Source organism: Talpa occidentalis, unplaced genomic scaffold, assembly GCF_014898055.3.
Source record: "Talpa occidentalis isolate TD23 unplaced genomic scaffold, MPIMG_talOcc4v2.1 talOcc4.3, whole genome shotgun sequence".
Classification (NCBI taxonomy): Eukaryota; Metazoa; Chordata; class Mammalia; order Eulipotyphla; family Talpidae; genus Talpa; species Talpa occidentalis.
In genome coordinates, this window is record NW_023603184.1 from 8,763,929 (window position 1) to 8,778,595 (window position 14,667).

Below are 14,667 nucleotides of genomic sequence, written 5' to 3' on the forward strand. Positions count from 1 at the left end.
GTACCTAGATCCTCCACACTTTGGTTGCCTGGCTAGGATGCAGAATGCATGAGCAAACTTTTTATATTATCAGGAATCCATTTATCCACAGTCCCATCAGTCAAATGCAGATACTTGTTGCCAGTTCCAAGATTTATAGTCTGGGGCTGGTTTTTGAAATTGCTTTGTATTTCCATTTAACAGCCAGGGCAGCAGCATGTTAAAATTTTGTCTTGGTCTGCTTGAAGCCTATTTATAAAGCTAATTTGTCTCCCTGGACATTTGTCTCTCTCTCTCTCTCTCTCTCTCTCTCTCTCTCTCTCTCTCTCATTCAAATGCCAGCTCTAGGCTTCTAAACCATTAACCCCCTTTTATATCCCAAACAAAATAGTGTCAGAGACAATGCCGATTCCGGACAGTGATGATTGCGATGATCCAGTCCTCCCAGGCAGGATACAAGCCATCTCGATTTCTGGCTGGAGATGGATTCACTGCCCTCCCTGCAGACATGCAGGCACACACACAGAGCCCTGGGAAGTACACATTTACTGTACCGCATGCCGACTGCCTTGAAGAAACTGTAGCTAACCACCTTATTAGTATTCTTGCCTCCACCGTGTCTCACTTGCAGCATCAGAGGGCTGAGCAAAATGCAGTAGAACAGGGACAGACACAGCTCTGGCAATCATCTCAATGCAGGCTGCCGAGGGTTGGGGGTGGGGGATGCAGCACATCAAGATTAATAACCTTGCCATAATCCGGGGCACCCTGCAAGCAGACACCTCTGCTGATTGACCCGCTCCTGGCTTGATGAATCTGCCTGGGGAGAGGGATCTGGAATCTACCTAGTCCTGGGGTCTCCCCCCACCCCTTGAATTGGGATGTTCTTTTGATCCTCCACTGATCTGGGAAGGTAACAGTGAGCCGGTCCATCTGCAGCACACAGCCGCTATTGGAGGTTACTACTGACAGTTTTCATTACACTGATTTGTGTGAGTGTGTGTGTGTTTGTATGTTTGTGAGTGCGGGTGCCTGCTTTTGCGTGCAAGAGAATGTGTGAGTGTCCGTGAGTGTGTGTGTTTGTGTGACAAGCAAAGCAGGTATATCGTATGCTAGGAGATTTCAACAGCGTGAAAATATTCTCTAGGTACTTGGGCACACGGTCTGTGGCCCCCCAGCTTTCGACAGCCCCTTCCTACCCCTCTCCCCCCGTCTCTTTTTGTCTTTGATGAGTTTTTGGCTTACTTTTTGGCGGAGTCTTTTGGACACGTTTTTGTTTTTTTTTGTTTTTTTTTTTGGCTGGTGCTGGAAGATCAGATAAACGGAACCTTTGAAAACTGATGATGTTTCTCCTCTGTGACTTTTAAAGAAGAAGAAAAGAAAATAGAGTAGTGCAAGACAAGCTAAAGGATTTTAAATTTTCCTGGTGAACTTTGAGGATCCAAAAAGAAGGTAAGTCATGGGACTATAGAGATCTCAGTCCTTGTTTGCTTGCGATGCTTGTGCCTTCCTGTTTGTTTTTGGAAATCCATATGCAGTTGTTAAGCGCATTTTTAGAGATTGTAATGCTCAGAAGAACTCAGTGTGTGGCATTTTGGGGGCTATTTTCATGCCAAGGAGATTGTTTCCATTTGTGTAACCATCCCCCATCCTTCCTCCCATTTTTATACCACTTATTTATCTAACATTTTCACAGTAAATTCTGCATCCATGAAATATGGGGAAAAAATAACTCCAGACTTCTCCCTCCTTGAAATACTCGTGCATATCTCTTGATCTGTGTATGTATGTATATATCAGAAGAGCTACTGGCACAGGCTCTGAGTTACAGGCAAAAGTGTGTCTACTCAGAGACAGAGACGGATGGCGGGGGTGGGGGTATAATACGGACTTGCATGATAACTTAACAGTTGACTTTTTCCCCCCCTTAGCATTTATTTTTTCTTGAATAGTTAAACCTGCTCTGGAGAGTAGCAAATCTGTGGAATTCAGAAAAAACTGCTCCAACACCTCTTCATTGGAGCAAATGAGAACAAAGTGGAAATTGTTTAGGATTTTGAACCTCTTTTTTTTTTTACACTGATTCTCAGACTATTGCATCTCATTAACCTTTCTGAATGCAGTGTCCCCTGATTAAGACTAGTGCTCTCATTTTTGAAACATCCCCTTAACCAGTGTGATGCCCAGAGAAGGGAGTAGGGTTGTAAGTTGCTGTTAATTGTCTACTCTTGGCTGTTCAAACAAACAGACAGCATCAGAAATGCAGGTGAATTTCCTCAAACATCTTGCCTAACTCAGTCTCTTGAGTGTTTGTTCCTAGTGGTTGGCTGTGCCTTCTTTCTTTCTTTTTTTTTTTTTTCTCTCTTTCCTTAAAAGTGAAATGCAAATAATATTTTACCTGCTAATTATCCCGAGGTTATTTAATTAAAGCAAAATATCATTTCATTGTGATCGCATCTGTGTTCTTATATCTGTGAGTATTTTTATCTCTGCATTGGCATCTTTTAGCTGCTCCCAAGAAGTGAAAATCACTTATAAATATATTTCTAAAATTATGAGACCCCAAGTGGAAGCAATAGAGCTTTGATCTTCCTCAGTCAATGCATATGGATGGTTTATCCTAAGAGGAGTGGTGATATTTCATGGAATGTTAGCCAACTCGAACAGTGACTGTGGACATATTCATAGAAGAGATGACAGGCATGTTAACTAGGGAGAAGAAAGCTTGCAGAGGTTTTTCTCTCCAAATATTGATGTTATGTATAGATAGAGAGAAGGTAGCAATTGTAACCAAAGAGATTTATTCAGAGACCATTGACTGGGTCAGACATTTATGAGACCATCCAAGTTGAGAGCTGTTAGACATCATACTTGAAACATTAACACTATTTTTTTTTTCTTTCTGAAGGTTTTCCTAAAAATCCTGAACTTAAAAAAAAAACAAAAACAAAACAAAACTGAAACTTAAAGATGAGATAACCATGGGCTGTCCCTTCCATTTATGTGATATTTTTGTATAATAGTTTAGGAAGGCAGCTATTAAAGAACCACACCATACCACCCCCACCACCATCCTATAACTGATACTTATTCTACCTACTGCTCTTGGTAAAACTGATGGGGAAACTCTCTCCTGTCAGTATAATTTATAATATATCTTTCTTGTCAACTATTTCTTCTTCAGATATTTTCAACTGTTACTCATAGACTTCAGTTACATTTCCCTATCAAAAAGGCGACTTTTGTTCATTTTTAAATGTCTTGGAATTTAGAGAAAAAAAAAACAAAACAAAATTTCACTTTCTTCACGGAGATAGCAACCTGGGACCCATGAAACCTGAAGGCAAGTGTAATATATACACAAGAAGCACAAACTTCACTGTTCTAAGCAGAGAGCAGGGTCCTGATGCACCTAGTGTTGATGAGTTCTTTGGCGGGGGAGGGGGGATGGAGACTCCCTGGACCTGGCCTGGACAATCTTTAGCCTTAGATTAATCAGCTGTTATTGACAGGCATCCTTTAATGACCAGTCCCAGGTGCAGAGCACTGTATTTTATGTCCTCTATTTTGTGTTAGAGTTATTCTGAATCTAGAGAAACCGTTTGAAAATGCCATTCTGAAAGTTGGCAAATAAGAACCTCTTTTTATTGAGGCTATTTAATTTTGATTGCTCCTCCCACCATTCACTTTCTCTTCCAGTGTGCGTATATTTAGACTTGTGGTCTTGGGGAAAAAAAATTAATTGCGTAGATTATTCTCAACATCATCTTTACAATAATAATAAAGATACCATCTTGGCTTTTGTGTATGTGACATTTAATAATTGCAATGAGTGAATCTTCTAGCGATAGCAACACTTTCATTATCACTTATTTTAGTCTAAGAATAGAAGTGGGGTACTAGCCAGCTCAGAATTTTCTGATTATAGCTCACACAATGTGGAAAGCATCTCTCTGGCATCTCAAGGGTTCCTGATGGTGTTTGAGTGACTGTAATGTTGGATCTTTATGGTCAGCTCAGGTCAGATAGATGGTAAACAGTTTTCAATCAGAACTGACTGTGGACCCATGGCTGTCTTTTGTCTTTTCTGATTTCATTTTCTGAGTGTTTTGAAGTTTAACAGAGTTGGTTTTCTTGCTTTGTGAGTTCAGAAAATAAATGAGAAAGGAGCTTTCCATTTCAGTAGATGTAAGCAGAGTTACCGAAGACAAACTGAAGTCCCCCAGATGACATATATGCAGGTTTATGTTTATTATTATTATTTTTTTAATGAACTGGTAAAGGGTTGATTAACTTTGTTTGGGAAGAATAAAGGGACCTCCAGTTCCTTCTCTATTTAGCTACAGTCTCTTGGCCTGCATTTCTGTGGGTCTTTGCTCAAGAGAGTCAACCAGACCCAACATTCTCCAGAGTGTTTCTATGTTTTTAAGACCCAGGGCACTTAACACATGAATGGCTCTTTCCTTCAGTAACAAACAGGGCTGACAGCTGGAAAGTCAGCTACTGAGAATCTTTAAATGAAGCCAGAAAGATCGTCCAGTAAATTGAAGAGCAAAAAAACAGCTCTTGGAACTCTGGCCCTGGAGGTGGGTGAGGACTAAGCAGACTGAACTTGAAGTTTTGATTGCTGAGTCATTACAACAGCCTGGAGCTTGCTTGTTAACTCAAGAACTGAGGCTGACATTGGGTCTCATGCTAATTGGCTAGAGCATCAGCCTTCAGCAGAAAAGGCAGACCCTTGAGATGAAGATACACTCGCCGATACAGATGCCTCTGTGTATATGTTCTCCCCACTCTTTCCCCTCACTTATAAATAAGTTCTTCTCCAATAAATTACAAAAGAAATAATGTATTAATTGGAATGTGACTAGGACAGAGACTTTACAATTGACTAAATCAGTTTACTCAATTGCCTGTACTGCCATTTGGCATCCCTCAGTAGTCACAGCTAAAATGGGGGGTGGGGTGAGGAGGTATATGAGGCTGGGATTAGAATCAGAAAAAGGGAAACTCTGAATTGAGAATTAGAAGACATCAGTCAAGCGCTAATAGTGCTGTGTAATACTCAGTGAATCACTCAAAATTGCAGAACCCTGATTTCCTCCTGTATTTTGGAAATAAGACTTTAACTCATTGTGTTGTCATGAAGATTATGATGAAATGTTACAGAATAAAATATTAGGTATACACTGCTGTATAAATAGAAGACAATGTGTTAACGATGCCTTTATATATGGTTCAGGAGTTTATGGAAAGATTCCTCCAAAAAGATTTCAAGTTAAATTGATTATGAAGTACTGATCTTTCTTTAATGATGGAGGATTAACATTTGCCATGTTATAATTTGGGTGTTTTCACAAATGCATGACTGTACTCTTGAAGTAATTTCTGTGGTACATTCTTGGTGACTTGTCTATGTGTATATGTGTGGTAGTGCCCAGGTACACATGAGCATGTATGAATGTGCAGGTAATTGAGTAATCTGTAAGAGGTGTAATTTTAGATTCATGAAAAATAGACAGTGTGTCAGTACCTTAATCCACTGGCATTGGGGATCCAGAATAGACAAGAATGGCTTGGACATGACAGCTTTTTCTTTGGGAAGGGAAAGATCATTACAGAGTTGTAGTCTCTGTCACAAAGAGGCTATTGATTAGAATTTTTGTAAAACTGGAAAGTTGTATCAATAGGATATTTACTTATAATAATAGCTGAGGTCATGACGATTGTCATACTGAGTTACATTTGGGACACAGAGAGATAGATGCAAGAGAATGTGGTAGTGATGAGCACTGGTTTGAAACTGGACAGACTTGGGAGTCAATCAGATACCTAGTCTCTGGGAGCCTCAACTTTCTGATTTAAGAATTAGTAAGATCATCAAGATCATCCTAACTAACTCAGTGTATTCATGTAAGTTTTGCAGGTGGGCAAAAGCCCCAAACCTCATCTGAGAGCTAAATAAAACTGGAGAGAAAGCTATGTTTTTGTAAATTAGCTCATTTGATGTACCATGATTTCCTCAGATCCTTTCTGGTAGCAACCCAAGTGCCCTTTCCAGATGTCACCTCGCTTATGCTTACAACTTTCAAAATGATACTGAATGGAAGCAGTGAGAATCATGTGCACCCATCCTTATGTAGTTACAGAAACACAATTCAGATGTCAGCCAGTGGTGTTAACATTGCTCTTTATCTAACATCTCGTTTTGTTCACAGTCAATGAAAAGATGCATATTTATCAAACACCTACCAGTACACGCACAGTAATCACTGCTGTGGGGAATACAGCAGGACTCTCTCTGCTCATGTCTCTTTGCTGCAATTTCTGCATTTGAATGGGGCATGCTGCAATCTTTCAACTGACTCCCCAGAATTTGCAATGTATAGTTAAACAGAATTAAGATTCATGTGTAAGCGTCTGACCTATGTGGGACTGTGTCATTGTGTATGACCTTTATTTAGTTCAAGAACATATTGCAAAGGATGTAAAAAATCCTTGTTCCTATTAATGTAGCTGAGCTGAGCTGTCAGTGATGAGTCCATTCTGCTTTGCTAACTCTGCACGGCTGGTACCACTTGACCCAGGTATTTCTGTTCTGCAGTGTCAGCCTTTCCCTGTGCATGAAGGGAGCAGGGTTTTGTCCTTGAGATTACGGGTTCTTTCTATCCTTACAATGAATGAATAGAGTCTATCCTATGACTTTCTGAGAAGGGGAGATAAGATCCACATTCCCTGCATTTTAAGGTACCGTTCTTTAAAATCCAAATAGGGGAAGAAAGATAAGAGAGGCATCAGCTGGTCAAAATGATAAACACAAGTTGACTGGCCTCTACCACATCCTAAGACACCAGGATTTGAATGAACACTGTACTGAACTAAGAAAATTCTACAGATTATAGTACAGATTATATTGCCAGCACACACAGAGGACATTGCATAACTTATAATTATTTCTTCCCTATAGTAAAACCCTGTGTTCCATGTGCCAGGCACTGTACTAGGTAGGTAAGGTTATTAACTCATCCTTCTGGAAAAAAAATCAGTAAAATAATATTATTCCCATATTACAAATCAGGCAAAAAGTTATTCTTTTTTCCCAAAATTCTGACTCATTTCAAAGCTCATGTATATTTTTCTGGACTGTGCTTTGTTTTTTAAAATTACTTTTAGATTGTGTGCCCAAGGGGTCTTCACAGAAACTCCTGACTAGAAAGAGTCCAGAGAAAGCCTTCTGTGAATGCTAATCAAATAATCTTGTTTCCATAATAGGAATCGCTCTGTCAATGGAAGGATGAGTTCTCAGTGTCTGTTGTCACTGAAGGACATCTCCTTGAACCCCTGGGTCACTGATACAATGTCTTATTGGTGCCATATTTGTGTGGTCTCTGGAAGCTTCCATAGTTCGAGTTGGATCTTTATTTAACTTTGACAATTGTTGACAATGGCCTATATCTTACTGTAATGGTTGATGACATGTGGATTATTGGAAAACGTATAAAAGTGCTGCACTTATAGGACTTGGAACAGAGTAAAGAAATGAAAGTCTCCTTTGTCACAATAAAGAGTAAGTAGTTGGCAGTACTTGTTGAATGCACTTTATGAATAATATCTCTCAATATGTTTGTTAACTCGTGGCTTCTATAATTTTGTGCAAATTACTTTTATACCTCCATTTCCTTAGCTTTCCTCACAGGATTATTGTAAAAAGTTTGAGAAAAATAATACTTAGAAAGGTCCTAGAACAAAGATTGAAATTTAGTTGGTGCTCCATAAATGATACCTCATTATAATAATAATTATATTTATATTTATTTACTTATAATGCTAATTAATAGCCATAATATTAATTATGATAATAACATAGCATTTTCAGTTTGCATATAAACCTTCTTGTACTCTGTGTATCAGAGGTTATACAAATTGTGGTGCACATGAATGAACAGAAAAGGGAATCTCTGTGTCTGCTTACCATAAATACTTGAAAGAGAGAAAAAAATGATCTTTTAACAAACATAAATTTTTAAGAGAACATGTTGATGGAAGAGTGATTTGGTACAGAGTTGAAGGAGGCTAGAGGAACAAAGAGAACCAAGTTAGAATTTCATGAACTGAGGAATTCTCTCTAAAGTTACATTCTAAAATGCTCTGAGCTTGGGGCCTCAATGCCTGCCTATGAATAGGATAAAGGGTCACATTTTGAAAGCTTTCTTGATAAAAGAAATAGTAGCCATCTTCCTATGACTTTATAATGTCAGTGCAAAGAGAAAATTTCATTTCTACTTTGCTTTCATTCTGTAAAATTTCTTTAGCTTTCACACGTAGTGTAGATATTTCAGTGATAGTTGTATCAGTTTTTGATACTCTCATGTTTCTTTTTTTATATATAACAGAGCAAGCAAATCATCATTTTAAGTATTTTGGGGAATGCCATTCATAGATGGGCTATTTCAATTTCTTATGTAGTATGTTTAGATTTTTATATTCAGATGGTTGGTTATATGTCACAGAAGCAAGTACCAAGTAAACACAGAATGGTCCAGAATATCCTTCTTTAGAAAAGTATGATTGGGATTAAAACCTGTGCCCATACCTAGACTCTAGTAGATACTGTATACAGAAGATGTGTTTCAGTAAAGTCCCCCATACCATTATGGCATATGTTTGGATAACAGGGTAAAAAATAAGTGTTAAGTGCAAACATTTTGAACAGTCATTTTAGTAAAGTCAAAATCTTTTCTGCAAATAAGCAAATGATTAGTAACACACACACAGTGGATGGATATGCTAGCATTTTTTTTTTCTGTTGAAGACATTTGCTATAGTGAAAATAAACACACTGAATAGAGGTACACACAAGGAAAAATTCCACTTGCTCTTTTTCAAAAAGAAAGTCAAATTCGTAAGTGACTTTTGCTCAGGATCTTTCATCTACCAAGGAATCTGGATTCTTAGTGTGGATTAATCAATCCACTGTTAGGATTTTATCAGTTAACCTATTCTGATTCCAGTGCCCATAGGAAAATTAGCTGAGCAAGTAGTTTTTAAGCTTTTCGGAATGTCTCCAGACTGCCCACACTTTCATTTGGGCTGGGTCTACCCTACTCATTAATGGCAGAATCTTCTTGTGTTCATCTGGCCCATGGTACCTCCTTTATTCCTTTCCATTTCCTTGACCTGTTCTGCTTTACTGCTGTGATTCTACTGGATGTTTCTTTGCTATTGATTTTCATCTTTCTCATCATTGTCGACATTGCTGCGTCCTTTTCTGGTGTTCACCAAGTGAAGTTCTGTTCCCCCTATCTGGTCCATGTTTTCTCTCAAGACTCGTCTTGCCATTTGTTTGAAATCATCATATATAAGCAAACACATGCACACACACACACACAGACCCCTATTCTGAATTTCAGAACCTCAGAACTACATCATGGATCTAGGTCAAGATCACTTTTGTATAAGTAAATTGGAGTTCTCAGGGATGTTCATGTGGCTGATGCATTCTTTTGTTTCTGTGATCATTTTAATGGTGTCACTGATTCAACACACACACATTGAACACCTACTAGCTTTGCAATGACATTGCAATTCTAGTGTGGAACACAAAGTTGGGAACAGCATGGTTTTTCCCCTCAAATATGTTAAAATATTATTGTTAGCATCACATTGGTGAAGGAGAAATGAATTTGCTGAACAAGGCAGTGTAGGGTTCAGAACCTAGTAATGATGGAGTCACTCTGTATACTTCTAGGGGGTTTGTGGTTGGGGAAGTTTAAGGAAGAAAAGTGAAATGAGTTTGGTCCTAAGTATAATGCAAAACAACAACTCTTCTGAAGAGGAAATGTATGCTGTCAGGATGTTGTAAATATTAGTGTGAATGAAGTATGAAATTCATCAACAAGTAGCTGCGGGAAAAGAATTTAGCCATGAAGGGACCTAGTGGAGGCTTTGAAAACAATCACAAAATTTTCACAATAATCATTCTGTGATATTCCAGGTGGTGTGCTATGCTCTTACAGTTGTGAAAAAGAAGTGCCATAGTTCTCCTGATACAGATGAAGGAACTGAGCCTCAGATTTGCTTAAGGAGTGAGGCATTTTAAGCAGTGCCTCAGGTCCTTCTTGATGCCTTTGGCCACACAGACCAAGTGCCCTGACTGGGTCTTTCTCTTTCCCAACACTGGAAACTGTGTGCAGTGCTCTTATTTTCCCCGATTGCCTTTTTATGTTTTTCTATGCTCTTTCAGTGAAAATTGTTTTCTCTTTTGCTATGCCATTTTTTTCCTTTAACAATTTTGCTAGACACCTTCCTTTTTTTATCAATGACCGCTGAAAAGAGAGCTTGAAAATAATAATACACACAAAGGCATTTTTCTGCTGCCCTCACTTTCTCTTCCTCATCAAGTTTTTCCTCTTCTACTCTATGTCCCCTTTTTCTTCAATTTTCTGTGAGGTGAGCTAGTGCCTTATACTGATGGTATGTCGGACAGACAGATGGTCCAAACCTCTTGTGTGTTGTCTTCCACAGAAAAGATTGTCTGTGAACTGCCAGTCTGAGTGGAGCAGCACTTCACTCGCCAGGAAGAGCTGGTAGAAATGGCATTCTCTGGCCTTCTAGTCTTCAGTCCATGTCTGAACTTTGCAGTTCTTAGAGATAGGAGAAATATTTTTTCTGCTGTGAGTAGATGACAGTTTCTCTTTCTCTCAATCCAGAGGGATGATAGTTGCACAAAAATAAATTTAGAAATTTGCCAGGTAGTTTCAGAGGCTACCATTTTTCTTGGCTCAGGGTCTGAATACAAGGTAAGGGTCTATGAGATGCAAAAGGCAAACTATTTGAAGACAGTCACCTCTCATTGTGGTGATGTCTTCTTACTTGATGAAGCTGTAGAGGTTGTGCCTTTCAACAGAAAAATCATTCACTCAGATTAATTGTCCATCACACACAGTCTCTGTGGGACTAGTACAAGGCCACTTGCCAGACTTCTGACTCTTCCTTCATGAAAGCAGAACTTCGAGATTCAGAAATAGAAGATGGACTAATTTCCCCCACCCCCTGCCTGGGCCTGAGTGGGCTCCAGATAAACCTGCCCTCTCTACTGATCCACTGTGTATTATTCACCTCAGTAGGGATGGTTCCCCTCCCAAGGTGACTAGTGCTTTGAAGGTCCATAAATTAAAAAAAAAAAATAATTCTACTCCTGCCATCTTCCCTTGACCTTCTGAGCCAGCAGAGGCCACAGAAGATGCAGCTATGCCACCATGAGGCACCAGCTTCTACCTCTGATATTTACTCAGATTATTATCCCAATTGCTAGCTTGCTAGGACTTCCTGATTTTCTGTTTTTTTCTCATTATTTCTACCTTTCACCTCATGCCAGCTGCAAGTTTTTCAACATACACCTCAAAACCACTTTCTTTTTTGGTCCCATTTTTGATTGCTTTCAAATCTGTGCCATTTCTTCTCGTCTCCGTTCTGCATGAGGACACAATGTTAAGCGAGCCAGGGCTTGGGATTAGGGGCACTGCTTCTGTTAACCTTTGTCTTGCAATATTGAGTTGTGATACTCAGCACCCTACTAAGAGGAAGGAGCAGATACTATCTTTGCCTGATGCCACCAAATCTTCCCAACCTATAAACCCTAGTTAAATGTTTGACAACTATCTCCTTGCTCTGTCATTTGATGTAAGCAATTTTTAGAGGATGATGCTCTTATCTGTCAACTTAAGATCGTGATAACAACTAGCATTGACTCAGTTATAATGTCCAGGACTTCACATTCATTTTGAAAAATTTGATCCTCCCCCTTACAATGGAAAAAATCTGTGAAGTAGATATTATCATACACATTTTTAAAAAATATTTTATTATTTTTGCACAGAAGAACTTGAGTATAGGTCAGAGGTATAGGGAGGTAAGATGGTTTGCCAGGGACAATATGGGGAACAGAACAAGCAGATCTATTGAAATACACCGCTAAGGGGAGCACAGGGCAAGACAGGAGAGGTCTGCTGTGCCATATATGGGTCAGCTGCAAGGCTGGGGATCGAACAAAGGTGGTCACCATGGTAGCAATGAGACTTAACCCCTAGGTCACCAGGGAGACCCTATTATACACATTTTAAAGATAGGGACACTGGTGCTCAGAGAGTGTAAATAAATGTCCAAGATTACATGGCAGAGGCCTGGATCAATCATATATCTGTTGTTAAAAATATGTGTTTTCTTCTAAGCCATTTAAAAATATACTCTTCTTCCTTCACAGTGCAGTTAAATGGAACACCGTGTTTGGGCATGTAAAAAATAAAAGCTTTGTAAACTTTAAAGCTTTGTGCAAATGTTAATTGTTGCTATGTTCTATCATAGAATTATTTATGGATGACACTGCATATATTTGTGTAACTGAGTATAACAAATAGCTGATTAAGGGGCAATCATTTCTCAATTTTAAAGCAGAAATATTGTGGATGCTTATAAAATAGAGCTCCAAAAACAGATGTATGCAGCAGCCTGGTTGGTGTGTCTGGTGAAATACAGCAGAACTTGACTAAATTACACAAAAGAGTTGGAGACCCCTTCCAGATTATTATATTTTCCCAATTAGAGAAGGAATAACATAGTGGGAAAAATACTACTCAGGAAGCAAATTTGATACAATGGGGAGACAGAGCTTTTAAGTAAGCTTAAATGATGATAACAGCACACATCACATACTCATGCACGTGCGTACATACACAAGTATACCACTACAGTAGGTGAAGGTGTTCACATTATCATGAAACATACACATGTACACAATATGGATCTAAGCATATATACAAAATTATGAATTACTCATTTTCTCTCCTCAAGTCCCCCTCTTTCACAGGAGTAGTGTTGAAAAGAGGTTCCAAGAACAATATTTAATATTTGTACTAACTCAAGATGTTATGTGGAACATTAGTGGATAGTGCTTTGTAGTGCTTCATTTAGCCAAATTGCATTATCTTCTTTGAGGATTGTCCTTCCATCCTGAAAACATCAATAGGTATTGTCATCTTGGAATTTTGTCAGTTGTTATCCACTAAGGTGGTCTTAAAAGTCATTCTTCACATAGTCTCAGAGTACAGGACACTTGCTTCCCAAATTCTCTCCAAAAAATTTTTATTTTGGAGTTGAAACTGAAAGGCAGGTTATTTACAAATGTCCTTGAGATTCTAAAATCTCACAGGTCTAAAGCTCAAAGGACACCTCTCATTTAAAATAATTAAACATTATTATTTTTCAGTGGGTTTTAATAGTTTCAAAGTAGGATTTGGTAGAACTTATAATTGAAAACCAGGACCTTCCCTTTGTTACATATTTCATTTATTTCTACCCCTTGTTGAATATTTATTCTGTTTCAGGGACAAGGAAGCAGATAAATCTTATTTAATTCTTAGTATAAATATATACTAATAGCGGTACTATTAACTTACTGATGAGGAAAGTGAAGATTAGTTTAACTCACAAATGATAGTACAGCTAGTAATTGTCAGAGCTGGGATTCTACAAAATATAGAACCTATTTCAAAGGGTTTATGGTCTATGAACATACACTCCATATTCCTAGCATACTTTCTGCTACCATTATGGCTTCCAAGCCCTGACCTTCATAATTAAACTCATGACCTACTCTGTTTTCTTTTCTCATCTTTCATGAGATGCTCAACAGGATGCCATTTTTGCCTTAGGTTTGTGATTTTAGATTTCCTTTGCATTTTAATCCATATCTAAGGACTTGTTAGATTTCAAACAGATGGCTTTTTGGTACATAGTCTAGTGAAAATATATTTGTAACCTTCTTGGAAAAGAAAAGGGCCATATCAGTTCATGTTTCTCGATAGTAAAGAGAAAATTCTGGTCATCAATTCTGGTCTGTATATCCTTTTGCTACATGACTCCCATGAACAAGTAGTGTCTGTTTCCTTACTCCTGAATCTGAACTGGACTTGTGATTTTCAGGAAAAATAGCATTACATAAGGTACAAGGATAGGTCTTCAAAAGCCTGTAGTTTCTATTTTCTTCCTTTGGAGAGCTGCCCAGAGACCACTATGAAAGGGAGCCTAGCTTGCCCACTGCAGGTCTCCCAGAGCAAAACTAACCCACCACTCCCTCTATTCTCCCCAAATCATGTAATCAAAAGCCAGCACTGGCTGTTTGACATATGACTAAAGATATACGGGCCCTGACTCAGTCTACTTTCTAGCTAAATGTAGCTGCTGGAGTGGAGCCAGAGGAGAAGAATGAAGGCCCATCCAATACAGAGAATGTTAAGATACATGCAATCTTGAAGTCACTATATATTGAGATGGCTTATTTTACAGCAATGATTTTAATGGAGCATGTTTATCTATTACATAAGCATTATTCTTTTTCTAAAATTTGAACTGGAATGACAATGGATCTCTGACTTCCCCAAATAGAGTGAATACAGATCACTTCAACTTAAATAAAAGTTCTAGATTTTGCTAATTGGCAGTTTGAAAGTCATTCTGCTTCATTCCCCAATGTTGTTTTTTGAATATTTTTAAATTTTTTTGACAAGTAAGTTTTAGAACCTACTATGAGCTGGACACTGAGCTCAGTATAAATAATGTCCTCTTTATCATGAATAACCTCCACATAGAAAGGAAATGAATTCCTCCACAAACATACATAGACATGCACAT

At 38.4% G+C, this 14,667-nt stretch overlaps 1 protein-coding gene across 4 annotated transcripts in view; it reads left to right on the top strand.

Moving 5' to 3' along the window:
- Positions 1 to 799: 799 nt before the first annotated feature.
- LRRC4C (leucine rich repeat containing 4C) overlaps positions 800 to 14,667 on the top strand; it is a 1,047,300-nt gene continuing 1,033,432 nt past the window's right edge. For 3 of the 4 annotated variants that reach the window (XM_054699264.1, XM_054699255.1, XM_054699258.1), the window contains exon 1: positions 1,240 to 1,431. The gene's annotated coding sequence lies outside the window, so the exon portion shown is untranslated. Of the gene's footprint in view, positions 938 to 1,239; positions 1,432 to 14,667 lie in introns of those variants that run through there. The other variant, XM_054699256.1, reaches the window with a different exon arrangement.